We start from the raw sequence: 12,833 nt of genomic DNA, 5'->3' as shown, positions 1-12,833 counted from the left end.
ATTATTATACTATTCTCCATTCTTCAGGCTGAAAAAATATAGAGTTGTTCCAAAATTCTTCCACCAATGAGTGGCAGAGCTGTGACTTGAATCCTAATATGCTGGTCCAAACTATTCTCTGGCTGCTCTGCTGGGTAATTTGACCAGTTCTGCCTTGCTACAGAGTGCCAAGCTAGGATAAATGGCTGGAAATTCCAGAGAGAAAGATTTATCCGCACATGAAGCACCATATGTAATGAGTTTTTACATTTAAAATATTGACTTAATGAGTGCGCTTGCCTGGCCAAAAATCCCCTGACCATTTTCTGGATGGACATGTGACAAGGGTTTTACCCAGGGACCTCTTGCACCCATTGTTACTTGTATCACTACCTCTGAGCTTCTCAGAATGTGGAACATACATTGCTAATGGTAAATGAACTATAAGAGTGTCATGAAATGATTTTTAGAACTCCACGGATGCAGCATTCAAAATCACTGACCTTCCTAATGAGACTTTTCAATTCCCTTTTCAATTATAGTTTCACTCCTTCCATTACGGCCTAAGGGAAAGCCTCAGATTGGTGCTATAATACTTTTTAAACATGCTAACCTCCCTTTCAACCAAGAGAGCAGCAGGTTCTAGAATGCAGGGGGCAATAATATCCAGTTAACCAGATTGGATACTATTGTTCTACTTTCAATGAATTTATTCTAATTTTAGTTTTCCATTTATAGCAATGATAAAAATTTCTGTAAAAAAGTCAACTTAAATAAAAATATTTCATACCTTATATTAGAAGATGTAGGAGGCAAAAATTGTTCCCCACCCCAAGATGTCCACATCCTAATCCCCAGATCCTGTGAATATGTTATCTTACATGACAAAAGGGATCTTGCAGATGGGATTAAGGTTAAGAACCTTTGACATGGGGAGATTATTTTGGATTACCTAAATGTGCCTATTGTGATCATATGAGTTCTGAAAAGTGGAAAACTGTTCTCAGCTGTAGTTAGAAAAACATGTGAGAACAGACGAGTCATCAAGATGCAATGTTGCTGGCTCTGAAGACGGAGAAAGAGGCTACCAGCCAAAGAATGTGGGTGGCTGGTAGAAGATAAGTCCAGGAAACCTATTCTCTCCTGTGGCCTCTAGAAAGAAACAAAGCCCTGCCAACACTGTGATTTTAGCCCATAAGATCCATGTCCAACTTTTGACTTATAGAATTACAAGACAATAATTCCATGTTGCCTAAGCTACCAAGTTTATGACAATTAGGCAGCAGTAGGAAACTAATGAAGAAGGGTATAGGCACTACCCAGTATATCCATGTAACAAAACTACACTTGTAACCTGTAAATTTATACAAATGAAAAAAGACAGGTATAGAGATAGGTGAAGTTGTGAGAGTGGTGTTTAAATGATTGAAGTTTGGAAAATGATTATTCTAGATGATTCATAATGTCCCTTCAAGTTTAGAGATGCTCTGATCATGTTCCATCGCCTGTCAGACCTCCCAATAGCTAGTTGTATTTCTTGTACTTTCATGGATGTTCCAAAAAGTCATTTTAAAACAGTGAGACTTATTCATAAGAAACTTGATCTTGTTTGAAAAAGTAGATTGTTTTTCAGGGATGCAGTGTTGGCAATGTATATGCAGCAGTCTTATTTCCAATTACACAATTTTTATGTAGATTCTCTTATGTTAGATTTATCTATTTGCCCCAGATTAGTGAGTTTTATTGTCCACACATCACAATATTTGTTAAAAGTGCAAAACTATGCTCCTGGATTCTGGAGATTCTCAATTTCTAGGTTAATCTAAGAAATTTCTACTCTGTTTGAAAAGCAATCAAAGTATACCAATAAAATGGAAGTTGGATTTGATGGTGTTTGGTTTGTCAGCATTACATTGAAGGAGAAAAAAATAGGTTTAACCAAGTCTATTTTCTCCACATTGTTTGGGTCTGCCATTTTGAAAATTCACAGCCTACAAACTCATGTTGATTATGTTAATACCTGAGGACACCTGGGTTTATGTAAGAATTAACCATTCACCGTTCATCACTTTCTACTTTGATTTCATTACCCATGTTGAGAAATGTGAAAAGAAAGATTAATCAGGGAGAGGAAAATGTGTGCCCTCTACATTGTATGATTATACCTTACTCATGTAATCTGTAGACCAATAAAGCAGAACACACAAATAGCCAGTGAATACATAATCAAATTCATTAAGAGACAGCCTGTCATCTCATAATGTTAATATGTCAAATGCTATTCAACCAATTTGTCTCAAGCAGCTAATGGGGTAAATTGTTGTTAGCTGATCTTGAATCTAAAGAGAGGCAATATTCTACAATTAAAGGGTTAAAAATTTTTTTCGTCATCCTTACATTTAATTGATTTATCTTGAACAAATGTATTTTAATGCTAATGTCACTGAAATAATACCCAAAAGCAGATTTGAAAATGGCAAGCTGTAATTTATTGTGACTCTGGAGGGATGGAATGGCTACAAGATCTCCAAAAATGCCTGCTAACAAATGGTCAGAAAAGTGTTGACTAGGATACCACACTGATTCATTGTGTTCAGAGCACTAAAGTGCCATACCTCACTCACACACCAAAAATTGTAATAAGAATAGAAAATTGATCTTTTCCCCTGGAGGAAAAAAAAAAAACAACAACACAAAAAAACTTAATCAATGTTCACCTCAGTTTTAAGAAGAAAATGTCAGACACCTTTAGTCAAGAGTGATTGGACTATATATTATCCTTGATCCATATTATTAGGAAATATATATTCTGGCTCTCTAACAACTGAACTATCCACATGATACAAGGCTAATTTTCAATTATCAGACTTTCACCACTGAGAAGAATGTAAAATACCCTTTTGCTTTTCTTTTTAATATGTGTTATTCCTGTCATAAGTAGTAATTCCTTTGAAACCATTTGGCATTTGTTTTAGAGCAGAGCTAATATTACCAGAATCCTGGGTTCTAGCATATCATTACTTAGTTGATAATTAATGTAGGATTTGTGGCAGTAATCTTACAGATTACTTCTAAATTATTTTTAATAAGTTGAACTTTATAAAATGTATTTTTATGGCCATTGCCTCTGCCTAACATATCCCCAGTTTCAGAGAGAACTAAGAGAAACTTAATACAATCACTTAACACTGCCCATCTTCACCAGGTTTATGTTGTGTTATAATATTAGATTTTCATTCCCAGGAAGCAAGAGCTTTCTGTTTAGACTTATATGACAGGGCTTGTGTTTCTTGTTTCACTGGATATCCTCAGTGGATAGTGTTAAAGAAACTATACACATACAGTTATATAGGCCTACTTTTAAAACACCTGAGAAAGCTGTCTGTTTTATATTTAAAGAAAGAAAATGAGTTGACTTAAAAGTGAGCAGGTAAACATCTTCTCAAGACCACTGCTTTTGGCTCAAAGACTGAAAATCAGTTTGCCTAGACAGCCTCTTCTTCTCTGCATGTGTAAAACATCCTTAGTTCCAGGGGTTGTGCTGTATTAGTTGGTTTGAGGAAAAGCTGATCCAATTGTATTTGTGTCTTTAAACATGAAATTGAAAAATATCTTGAGGGTTGAGGTGCTCACTAGAGTCAGGGGACACTTTTATTAACTTCTAATTACTTTATGGTTCATACACTTGCCTAGATAATCAAGTTTTTTGATGAGAATACACAAATACTTAAACACATATATTATTTGATTTTTCTATTTTGTCAGTTTGAAGTACTGGAAGCCTTTCCCAGAAAAAAAAAAAAAATTCTCAAAGATGGTTCTTAGTAATATATTTGATAGAAACACCAGATAACTCCTATAAGCCTTAGAGATTTGTACTTATTTATGGTTTTTTAGTATAAATCAATAGTTATGTTTTCAGTGAGGATAAGATACTAGATGCATGCTATGTTTATAAACTATTAGCACTGTTCTAAAAAGGAAAGAAACTCACAGCTGCTTCCAAGACAGTATATAATTAGATGTTAATATTTAACTTAGTTTGCTCACCAGCATTGATTTGCTATTGCTGTTGTTATGACTGCTTCCAGGTGGTTGTCTGCTTTAAAGAAATACATAATTAAATTAATTCAGGAATGATCTATGCCTAAATTACATTTGCACTTTTATTTTCATTTTGAAGTGCCTGAAGTGAATCATTTCATTTGGCCCCTGAAAGTAATGGCATGGCTTCTCTTTGCCATGTGTCTCGTTTCTCAGAACATCAGTCAACAGAGAAAGCAATGTGATGATGGAACCTCCCCAACAGAGATGGCTCTTGCACAAATGTTCTCCTACACAGATTACCACACTGAAGCCTGACACATTATTATTGAACACAATGCTGCATTTCTGGCCTTCTTCATGACGTCTTCTCCAGTTTTAATATAGAGAATCCTTTCTTATACCAGAAATATTATCCTATGAAGCAAAAGGAACAGGCTTTATCATTGGGGTAATTTAACATTATGCTTCTTATATGGATTGTTGACAGATTTTTACTCAGACTTAAGGTGAACATTCCAAAACTCAGTATTCTTTCAAGTATTTCACATCTGTAAGGGTCGTTCCATAATTCTGCACACTGCATTCTTTTGGAATCCCAATCTCTTAACCCGGCTCAGTTTAGAACCCATGAGCAATTTACCTTTGGATCTGCTCTCTTCCTGTGCACTTCTTGGAATATAAATTTCTGAGCCTCAATGTGCCCTTCTGCTGTTCCTCTCTAGAAGAAAGAAAACATTACTATGATGAAGCTAAAACTACAGGAGTTATATGATCATGTATTACTGTTTCTTAAATTCCTTGCTTTGGTTTGTTTTACAGGTTTTGCCCATTTGGTTACTGACTACATATACCGTCTTTATGGGACTAGCCTGGTTCACAGTCTGAACAGGTAACATCCTAAAAGGTGTGACTGCAGGAGCCAAAGATGGCCACCCTCCCATCACCAAAAGACCCTTTTCCTCAACCTCCCTACCTAACCTCTTCACTGCTGCCTGGAATGCCTGTTAGCAAAGGATGAATTTCTTTTCAGTGGACAATGAATGCCAGGTTGAAAATCTAAATAGTCTTGCAAAGAATCACAAACACCATAAAAATTAGATGTGCAGCCAAGCGTGGTGACTCACACCTGTAATCCCAGCACTTTGGGAGACCGAGGCAGGTGGATCGCCTGAGCTCAGAGGTTTGAGACCAGCTTAGGCAACATGGCAGAACTCACTCTCCACAAAAAATTAGCTGGGTGTGGTGGCCAGGGCCTGTAGGAGACTGAGGTGGGAGGATCGCTTGAGCCCGGGAGGTCGAGGCTGCAGTGACCCATGACAGTGCCACTGCACTCTAGCCTGGGTGACAAAGTGAGACCTTGTCTCAAACAAATAAAAAGAAATTAGATAATTAGATGTGCTCTTGTGTGTAGATTTTACTGAGACAAGATGTGAGGGCACAGAACGCATGTTACTTCAGATGAGAGAAACTGGCATTAGATAGGCGAAGAGAGACACTACGTGTGAAACAGCTGCTTTTCCAGCTTTTGCTTATGGTCTATCCTTGTAATTTTTATTGTCCTAAAAAGAACAACACTTGCTGTAAAATATTCCATACTACCTGTACAAAACCTTTGATTTTCCTCTTTGGTGGATAATTTTTGAGAGCATGCGGAAACAGTTTGACATTGGAGTTTCTATGTTCTGTTACAGTTTAAAGTCTATCTTGCTTTTTGTATCATGGTCTCATTACTACCCCTCTAGTAGTTGTACATATATCCTTAAATAATTTAGATGTCAATGAAAGAATTGCTTTACATTGGATTCTAATATACATATAATCCCAAATAACTATAACTTGTAAATTCATTAGTGTTACTCTTGTTAATGAGTTATACAATATAGGCTAATTAACATTTATTGAACCTCAGCAGTACAAGCAAAAATAAACATATCCATTGAATTTTCTGAGCATGTACCTTATTCATTTTGAGTCTAACTTTCAGAAAACATATTATCAGCATGTGAACCATTTTTCAATCAAAATTTCACTTTTACTTGTCTATTTATTATAATGAACTACGAAAAATCAAGCATAGTTAATTTTTCCCTCATGAACTTAATACTTTCATATGATGGCATTTACGTTATTGAATAACTAATTCAGATTACTGTAGACTGGAAGTCAGCAAATTATGGCCTATGGGTCAAATCCAGCGGCTGGCTGTTTTTGCAAGTAAAGTTTTATTGGAATACAGCCACACTCATTCATTTACATGTTATCTGTGGCTGTGCTGCCACAGAAGACTTGCAAAACTGTAACAGAGGCCATGTAGTCCACAAAGCAGAAAATATCTATTATCTCACCCTTCATGGGGAAAGTTTGCCAACTTCTGCTATACACTATAAACACTTCAGCATTTGAAAATTCTTGATAACTGTGTAAATTATCTTGCTGTTATTAAAGAAACAATAAAAGTGGTACCTTCAAATGTTTGCCTAATCCAACATGACGCTGAAAAGATAGAAAAATCCCATGGTGGAATTTTAGGCAATACCACAATTAATTTATTTCACTTGGATTTTCTGAAAGCTACTTTTTATTCTTGTAGGCAGATGATTATTTGGTGATAATTTTTCTCTTTTAAAAAACGTGATTGTAAGAAGTAAAGTAGAGGTTCCTCTTCAAAGACTTTCCTCCCCATCTAATTAGGAGTAAATAGTAACTTCTCTTAGAAACAAAATTTATTCAAAGACCTGTGCTAACATTCTTTAATATCTGCCAGCTGTAATAAGGAAATCGTCAGGCCTCTGAGCCCAAGCCTGCATGTATTCATCCAGATAGCCTGAAGTAACTAAAGAATCACAAAAGAAGTGAAAATGGCCTGTTACTGCCTTAACTGATGACATTACCTTGTGAAATTCCTTCTCCTGGCTCAGAAGCTCTCCCACTGAGCACCTTGTGACCCCCACCCCTACCAGCCAGAGAACAACTCCTTTGACTGTAATTTTGCACTACCTACCCAAATCCTATAAAACGGCCCCACCCCTGTCTCACTTCGCTGACTCTCTTTTTGGACTCAGCCCGCCTGCACTCAGGTGAAATAAACAGCCTTGTTGCTCACAGGAAGCCTGGTTGGTGGTCTCTTCACATGGATGTGAGTGAAAGAAATCAATGAACTTTACATTCTTAGCTCCCACAATTTAGCCTAAATATCTGCACTGGCATGCTTATACTGGTCCAAGCAAACATTAGGTCATAGCCTGTTCCTCTTCCTTATTTAGAAGTGTTTTTACCTTTCTCAGCATGCCGCAAGTTACTTCCTCCTTCCTTTGTTTTCCTCTACCTTTGCCTTTTTTAAAAAGTTCTAAGTTGCTAGCCAATCGGGACAAATACAAATATGAGGTCCCGTTCCAGCCAATGGAAACCAGACACAGCACTAGGGTGGACGCATCAGGTTGTAAATGACCCTGTCTCCTTTGTTGGGTGTACTCTTGTGGCAAAACTGCTGGTGAGTGTACCCTTTCTGCAGGAAGTAAAAATGGCCTTACTAAATAAATTAAATTTATGTTCAAGTGCTATTTCTTTATGGCACTGGGGAACAAGCATTTCAAACAGTGATTATGAAACTACTAGACAATGTAGGACAGTAATTTCACATTTACACGATCATGTCTGATCCAAACACGTAGGACTGATAAAATGCAAAGAGAAAGCAAATATATATAAATATGATCAAAATGAAGATAAATATTAGTAAGGACTAGAAACTGCAGGCAAGACTCATTCATAATAAAAATAATTTGCAAGCTAATATAAACTTATTTTAAAAATAATGACCTATTACAAACGTAATAGTGGTTAAACTTTAGAAGTATTCCAGTAACAGTTCAGAAGACAAAGATTTCCCTTATATCAATTTCTATTAAATATTGTAATATATTTCTGAGATAATAAGTGATCAGAAAGAAATATGAGGTATAAATACTAGAAGGAAAGGTACAATTAGTTTTCTAAAAGATGTAACTGTTTGTAGAGAAAAATCCAGACAATTTAAAAAACAAAACCCTGGTAGAACTTATAAGAAAATTCATCAAGATTGCTAGAAATAAGGTCACCATGTAAAATTAATATTATTTCTATATATTCTATTAGAATATCAGAATATGTAATCAGTTAACATTTCCAATCATAATAGCAACAAAATCGTAAGAACTTGGAAATAAATTTAACAAGAGAAATACAAGAACATTTTTGAGCAAATTATAAAAGATTGTCAAATGATATAGAAGAAGATCTGGCAAGACACAGCATACATGGATTAGAAGATTTGAATTTTAAATATACGATTTTCTCTAAATTAATCTGTAAGTTTAAGGCAAACTATAAGGTTAAGTTCAATCAAACTATCCACATAGTCTTTTGCAAACTAGATAAGCTAATCATAACATTAATAGGGAAGAGTAAAGGATCAAGCACATAAACTTGGAAATTTTGAACGTCTAAAGAGGACAGTACAATTGTGTGGTGTGGGAGGTGGAAGGAGAGTTTTCCCTAGAAGATGGGCAAGATATATTACCAAGCTAGAGGAAGTCAGACTGTGTGATAGTGTCAAAGGACAGCTAACCCCATGCAACAGCATAGAAAGCCAGGAATAGACCCATGTGTAAAAGGAAACTTGAAGTGTGATATAGATGGCATTACAGATCAGTGGGGGAAAGGATAAGCTATTCAGTAAACACAGTTGGTACAATTGTTTATCCAAACAGAAAATAAAATTAGATTTTTACCTCATATCCTGTGAAAAACTGTTTTGTTTTGTTTTGTTTTTCTTTTCAAGTATGGTAAAGCCCTAAATATATAAAGAAAAAGATATTTAAAACTTTTAGGGAAAAAATAAAGGAGAATATTTTGTGACCTCGGGGCAAGAAAGACTTTCTTGAATAAGACAAAAATATCACAACCATAAAGAAAAAGATTGACAAATTTGACTATATTGGAGAAGAAAAAGACTATTCAAAAGGGCACTATAAATGAAGTAATGACTGAACAAAACAAAAGAAACCAGCCACAGGCTTGAAGAAGATATTTGCAAGACACATAACCAACAAAGGATTTAGATTTGAATTATGTTAACAAAACACAGCTCCTACACACTCATCAGGAAAAGGCCAACAGGCCAGGTGTGGTGGCTCACGCCTATAATCTCAGAATTTTGGAAGGCCAAGACAGGCAGATCACTTGAGCCCAGGAGTTCAAGACCAGCCTGGGAAACATGGCAAAACCCTATATCTACAAAAAAATATTGGAGTCTGTGCCTTCAATCACCATACCATTAAAACCACTTTGCAAAATGATAGCAGTAAGAAAATTATGGCATGGGAGAAATCTGATGTAGCTAATCCCTATCTTGCTCTTAGCCTTCAAAGTTGTCCTTAATTATTCCTTGTTTAAGACAAGCTAACTTTGGGAGACACGTAGCTTACAGTTTAACTGATAATAGCCCTTCCCCAAAACTCTTGGTGAAGCGTTTGTAAAGGTAATGAGCCACCACCAGGAGAGGAGGATGGAGGAGCCTGAATTCTGCCCTGGTATAGAGGTAACCTTAAGGGATCACCAGCCATTATTCTGCAGGTCACAAGATATGCAAATTACACAATTACTGTTGCAGATAACGTCACCATTGAAGAGCTAAGATTGGGCTTCTGAGATCTCTTTTCAGGTTTTTTGCATGTCTGACTACCTATGGCTCCACCTGGACCTGCCAACTGCCCCTGTGGCCCCACCAAGAACAACTCAGCACAAGAGGATGGCTTCAATCTCCAATGATTTCATATCCAACCCAACCAGTCAGCACTCCCCATGCCCTAGCCCCCTGCCCACCATCTTTGAAAAACCTCTAACCACTGAGCTTTTGATGAGATTGATTTGAGTAATAACTCCATCTTTCCCATGGTGTGGCTGGCCTCGCCTCAAGTAAACTCTCTCATGGCAGTGCCGTGGTGTCTGCAAATTCATTTTGTTTGTGCAGTGGGCAGAAAGAATCCGTTGGGCAGTTACGCTATACACCCTTGCTCGTTTGCAAATATGGGAAAATCCTGATATTTGATAGAGGTGGAGTACATGTTTTTTTTTAAAAAAAAACTCTGTTACATTTTAATAATTTTATTACACTGTAAACACTTTAGTTGGAAGAAAGTATATTAATACGCTAAAAGAATGGTATTTATAAGAATAAGGCTTCCCAATGATTCAATTCCAACCATTTTAATCTTTAGTAACCTTAATAATCATGAAAATAAAGGATTTTCAACTTTCCCTTATTTCGTAAGCATTCAATTTTTGTCTTCAATACTCCTAAGCAGAATTTTTAAAAAATAGAACTCAGTACTACCATTATGTGGAAACCAAATTCAGTTATTACTTGCTCATGAAGGGAAGCCATTATGCTATATGTAGTTATAATATCTTAATCACCACTGTGGCATTCAGAATTCTCTGCAGGAATGTACAAGAGCAGCTATGAGGAGATTTTTGTGTGTAGTGAATTATAAATAAATATATTCAATAACGGAGAAAGCAGAAGAAGGAAATTGCCTAGATTCCCTTCGTTTGTGATAACATTTGCTTTCCCTATACCAAAAGCTACTTCACCGAATCCATGAGCTCTCTTAAAAACAACTAAGATGTAAATTATGTCCTGTTTACGTAAGATCTTTGTGGAGATAAACAGACAATGGCAACTTTGTTCAGGGCTCTGAGTCTTGAAGTATGGAAATGAGCTGGCCCTCCAAAGATATTTTAGATGATTGGCAAGAGGAAGGAGGTGGGGAGAAAATCAGACAATAACAATTTCTGGAACTGACCCTCACATTGAGAATGAGTCAGATTTGCTTCCATGGACACCATTGCTCTTCTCCCTGGGGCTAAGCATGTGTTTCATTCTTAAGGAATTTTTTTTAGGTTAGCCATCAACAGACCCATGTCTTAGAAACATAGTTGAATTCTTGATCCAAAAAATACATTTCATGGTCCTAAATTCTAGCTTCAAAACCCAATGAATAAAGCACCCGTGGTAAGAGAAATAATAGTACCAAGGCAGGGAGGTAGTATGGGTTGATGAGACCTCAGGCTCCTAGAGTCTATGCATGTGCCCATTCAGAGTTATATGTGCCAGTTTGGTTTTGACCATTCTCCCTGTCCCATGTGACTAGGTAAACATTTATAGGGTGAAGGTAATAACATAGCCAAACAAGTGATGCTGCAGGTTTATCTACAAATTCAAAAGGAGTCAAGGGTTTCAATATTAGATGTGTAAGGTTCTTGTATCGGTTCAAACCCCGAGAGCACACCAACAGACAACACGAGGTGATATGGAGCAACATGCTGTTTTAATGAGTGCCTGGGTGCAGGCGGGCTGAGGCCTAAAATGGCGTCCGCACCAAGTGAGGATGGGACAAAGGCTTTATAGTCTCCTGTAAACAGGAAGTGTCCTCGTCTGACCTAACTGCTTCCTTGTACCTGGATGGCCTCTTTCTTGATCTTCAGGAGTACGTGTCTTCTGGCCGGCTCTCTTCCTGCTTCTGCTGTCTTGCTGGTGCAGGCTGATGGTGCAAGCAGCCTTCACTTTGGGACTGGGCCTGAGAAGGGAGGAGTTATTCATCTCCTCAAGCTTTCAGGCCTGGGGAAGAATCTTATAAGATGTACCTGTGAAACTCTTGCTTCCTACACATCAGAAGAAAAGCACTTCTCTAACTTTTTAGTTACCTGAGCCTTGTTTCCCGTTTGTTTGTTTGTTTTGAGGGCAGATATATATGCCATTGTACTAATGCCAAATTGAAATTATTATGGTGATGACTTATGTGTAGATGCTATTTCATGTTGTTATTATTTTTTATGTTAAAAACCACTGGATTCTGGCCGGGTGCAGTGGCTCACACCTGTAATTGCAGCACTTAAGGAGGCCAAGGTGGGTAGATCACCACAGGTCAGGAGTTTAAGACCAGCCTGGCCAACATGGCAAAACCCTGTCTCTACCAAAAGTACAATAAATAACTGGGCGTGGTGGTGAGAGGTGAAGCCAGCTGGACTTCCTGGGTCAAGTGGGGACTTGGAGAACTTTTCTGTCTAGCTAGAGGATTGTAAATGCCTCAATCAGCACTCTGTGTCTAGCTAAAGGATTGTAAACACATCAGTCAGCACTCTAAAAACGCACCAATCAGCACTCTGTGTCTAGCTAAAGGTTTGTAAATGCACCAATCAGCACTCTGTAAAACGGACCAATCAGCGCTCTGTAAAATGGATCAATCAGCAGGACATGGACAGGGCCAAATAAAGGAATAAATCTGGCCACCTGAGTCAGCAGTGGTAACCCACTCAGGTCCCCTTCCACACTGTGGAAGTTTTGTTCTTTTGCTCTTCACAATAAATCTTGCTGCTGCTCGCTCTTCAGGTCAGCACTACCTTTATGAGCTGTAACACTCACCTCCAGGGTCTGCAGCTTCATTCCTGAAGTCAGCGAGACCGTGAGCCCACTGGGAGGAACAAACAACTCCAGAGGTGCCACCTTTAAGAGCTGGAACACTGACTGCGGAGTTCTGCGGTTTCACTCCTGAAGTCAGCGAGACCACCAACCCACTGGAAGAAAGAAACTCCGGACACATCTGAACATCTGAAGGAACAAACTTCGGACATACCATCTTTAAGAGCTGTAACAATCATCGTGAGGGTCCGTGGCTTCATTCTTGAAGTCAGCAAGACCAAGAACCCACCAGAAGGAACCAATTCCGGACACAGTGGCACATGCCTGTAGTCCCAGCTACTCGGGA

Source organism: Mandrillus leucophaeus, unplaced genomic scaffold, assembly GCF_000951045.1.
Source record: "Mandrillus leucophaeus isolate KB7577 unplaced genomic scaffold, Mleu.le_1.0 Scaffold711, whole genome shotgun sequence".
NCBI lineage: Eukaryota > Metazoa > Chordata > Mammalia > Primates > Cercopithecidae > Mandrillus > Mandrillus leucophaeus.
Note: the sequence above shows the minus strand (reverse complement) of the source record.